The 4,111-nt window shown below is 43.9% G+C and overlaps 1 pseudogene; it reads left to right on the forward strand.

The window, feature by feature from the left end:
- Positions 1–2,070: 2,070 nt before the first annotated feature.
- Positions 2,071–2,836, forward strand: LOC100664872 (non-histone chromosomal protein HMG-14-like; annotated as a pseudogene).
- The last annotated feature ends 1,275 nt before the right edge of the window (positions 2,837–4,111 follow it).

A 4,111-nucleotide genomic window follows, 5' to 3' on the forward strand; every position in this document is an offset into this window, starting at 1 on the left:
CTGGATTGGAGAAGCCTGACATGCAGTTGGGAATGAAAACCTGGCGCTCTCGTTGAAGGTTGGAAGGAGAGAGGAGCTGAACATCAGTTAAACCGGGAAGGGGGCGGAGGTGAAGCGGGCAAGCAGGTGGAGCAGGCCTGGGAGCTCTCAGCGCGTGTTCCTTTTCCCCCCTCCCAGCTTGAGTGTGGGGAGAGGCCTGTCTTTTCTGCTTCCTCTGAAAGAAAACCCCGGAGCGCCCAGCCTTCCTGCAAAGCATCTGTCAGGAGGAGGCTGGGCGGGAGCTGACATCACTCAGAAATGGCGGCTTCCATTGCTGCGCATTACAGTGCCAGGATCTTTTATGTCCCCGAGTGCCTTGTTTTTTTTTAAAGGCATGATAATTTCTTAGCAATTGCTCAATACATAATCTATCACTTGTCTTCGGAAATGTCATGTGTCTCCTGAAGCCACACGTGTGTCAGATGCGTTTGAGCAAATGTTTTCCTCAAATTATTTGTAAAAGTAGCTCATGTGCTGCTTCCAGCTATGTCCAGGGTGGCAGACAATCATTAGGTCAAAGTTCTTTTTAAAAAAGTAATTTTCAGAATTTTTTATTGTGCTAAAATACAGATAACATAAAATTTGCCATTTTAACCATTTTCAAGTATACAATTCCCCGGCATTAGTGGCATTCACCGTGTTGTGCCACCTTTACCTCTATTCCAGAACTTTTTCATCACCCCAAAGAGAAATCCTGTGCCCAGCCCCTAGCAAAGCCTAATCTACTTTCTGTCTCTATGAATTTCTCTGTTCCAGGTATTTCATATGAATGGAATCATACAGTATTTGTTCTTTTCAATCTGCCTTCTTTGACCCTGGAGCCCAGGTGGTACAGTGGTTAAGCATTCAGCTGCTAACCAAAAGGTCCACAGTTTGAATCCACCAGCTGCTCCTCGGAAACCCTATGGGGCAGTTCTACTCTGTCCTATAGGGTCACTGTGAGTCGGAATCCACTCAATGGCAATGTTCTTTTTTCTTTCACTCAGAATGATGTTTCTAAGGTTCACCTGTGCTGTAGCACCCATGATGTACCAGGTTGTGGTATTATGGCTGAATGATATTCTGTTGTATGTATGGACCATATTTGTTTATACATTCATCTGTTGATGGACACTTTGGGTTGTTTCCAGCTTTTGGCTATTGTGAATACACCTGCAATGAACACTTGTGTACAAGTATCTGAATCCCTGCTTTCAGGTGCCTTGGATATATACCTAGGAATGGAATGTTGGGTCATATGTTAGCTCTGGAGCCCTGGTGGCACAGTGGTTAAGAGCTATGGCTGCTAACCAAAAAGTCAGCAGTTCGAATCTACCAGCCGCTCCTTGGAAACCCTATGGGGCATTCTACTCTGTTCTATAGGGTCGCAATGAGTCGGAATGACCTACTGCAACAGGCTATGTTAGTCCTATGTTTAACTTTTTGAGAACTGCCAAACTGTTTTCCACAGCGGCTACACCGTTTTTGTATTCCCACCAGCTATGCAGCAGGGTTCCCATTTGTAAATATTCTTTTTATATAAAATTAATATTAAAGAATTTATAACTTCTAGCCCAGTCCCCTGCTCTGAAGTCTTCAAAACCCATCAATCCTGGGTTCTCCCACCAGAGGCCTATCTACAGAAAATCACGCCCATGGCAAGCACTGAAATTTCACCCTGTCCAAACATATGACACAGTCCCCGCTGCAGACCCCTCAGGTGAGTGCTCAGCGGGTCCTGCACGGCTCACGACCCCACAGCCCCGTGAAGGTCATGGCGAGGAGGCTGTAGGTGTGGCCCTGGGAGCAGTCTCGGGATGGCGCCCCACCCCTGCCAGGCCTGCAATGCCCGCTGACCTTGGGCGCTGACAGCAGGATCGGGCACCCACTCCAAGAGGCAGGGGCGCCTGTTTCTGTGGATGGGGGGCTGCGAGGTGGGGTCACTGCAGAGTAGGGCTATGGGCATCCCCCCGAGGACGTGCCAGACCACGGACAGTATATGTGGCGTTTGGCATACCGGGTTAATAGAAACTGCTTGGTATCACTGCCCCAACACCCCTTCATGTGGCCCTGGAACGCACCATACCTGCCATATCTTACATACACTAACTCCGCCGCCTGTTGCAGCAACTCAGGCCACAGCAGCATGGCAGCAGCCAGGCAGCCAAGCGTCAAGAAGGCTTTCACTGCTGGCCATGCCCCTGTTCGCTGCCAAGATGCCCAAGAGAAAGTTTACCTTGGCCAAAGGGGTAGTGAAAAGGAAGCCCAAGAGGAGATCATTGAGTTGTCAGCTAAACCTGCTCCTGTAAAAATGGAAACGAAGCCAAAAAAGGCAACAGGAAGGGCTGAATCTTCAGACAAACTGGTGCAGACCAAAGGGAAGAGGGAGCTGCAAAGGGAACAGGTTGAAATGGCTAACCAAGAAACCCAAGATTTACCTACAGAAAATGGAGAAACTAAAGACAGGAGAGTCCAGCCTCTGAGGAAGCAGGAGAGGAGGCCTGATTCATGTCATCTACCACGTTTTATCAGTGGTCCTTGCATCTCCCTTCTCGTACAATCCAGAAGAACATTTTTGTCAACTGTTTTGTAAATGAAAGTTTTTTAGTGTCTCTAGACACATGTTTAAGAAGGAGGGAATCACACCTCATGCTATTTTTCTTCTTCTTTAAATTTTATTTTGTTGTTGAGAATATCAGCAAAACATACACAAATTCAACAGTTTCTACATGTACAATTTAGTGACATTGAGTACATTCTTTGAGTTGTGCAACCATTCTCAGCCTCCTTTTCTGAGTTGTTCTTCCCTCATTAACATAAACTGACTGCCCCTTGAGGTCCCTATCTAATCTTTTAAATTGCTATTTTCAATTTGATCCCGTATGCAAACCTGTTGCCATTGAATAGATTCCAACTCATAGCAACCCAATAGGACAGAGTAGAACTGCCCATAGAGTTTTCAAGGAGCGCCTGGTGGATTCGAATTGCCGGCCTTTTGGTTAGCAGCCGTAGCACTTAACTATTACACCACCGGGGTTTCCTGATTCTGTATAGATAGCTCTTAAAAGGGCATAATGCTCAAGACAGATTTTTTTACTAGTTAAGCTAAACTATTTTTGGTTTTAAGATGACTTCAGGGGATATTTTTGGTTTAAGCTTTAAAGATTATCTGGGGATAATAGTTTCAGGGGTTCATCTATCCTCCATGGCTCCAGAAAGCCTAGAGTCTCTGGGAATTTGAAATTCTGTTTTGCATTTTTACCCCTTTCGATCAGGATTCTGCTATAGAATCTTAGATCAAAATGGTCAGTAATAGCAGCTGGGCACCACCCAGTTCTGGTCTAACGGTAAAGGAGGCAGTTGTTCATATAGGCAGTTAGCCACACATTTCACATCCTCCTCCTATTCCTGGCTACACTGCATCCCATTTTTTTTAAGTGTAAATGCTTTTTTTTGAAGAGATGAAATCATTTCCTTGCTGTTTATTTTTTTGGTACAACCAGAAAATAGTGTTGAATTGTGGAGGTTTTGACTATCTTTTGGGTATCATCGTGACATTCTATAGGTGAAAGGGGGACGTTTTGTATCCCGTAATAGAAAACACACTAAATGGCAATTTGGAGTCATGCATTTATATGTCTTGAACATTTTAAATTACTTCTATTTTTCTGTTATTTTTTTAGTAGAATTGTTTCTTAAAGAAAACCTCTCCCTCATCAGTGGCTCCCCCGTCAGAGCTGTGTGTGCTCTATGACATCTTTGGTTTTGGTAGTCCAGTTTTCCTAATAACATTGTTATGTGCTGTGAAAGGTTGGAAATTTGGACAGAATTGGAAATTGGTACTTGATAGCCTCAAAAGGAAAATTTCCCTCCAAATTTTAAAGTTTGGAAAGCCATTGGAATTTAGAAAAGAATTATAACACATGACTCTTTAGATTTTTGGTACGAATGTTAAGAATTGTGTACAAATTGTTCAGAATGTCTTTATACTGATCCTCAAAACAACCAGTGAAATATCTATTCTCAAAGAATAAAAACAAACAAAAAACATGAATCCTAAATGTAGATCCTTTGACGTATCTGTCTCTTTTTA

Source organism: Loxodonta africana, chromosome 19 (genome assembly GCF_030014295.1).
Source record: "Loxodonta africana isolate mLoxAfr1 chromosome 19, mLoxAfr1.hap2, whole genome shotgun sequence".
Lineage (NCBI taxonomy): Eukaryota > Metazoa > Chordata > Mammalia > Proboscidea > Elephantidae > Loxodonta > Loxodonta africana.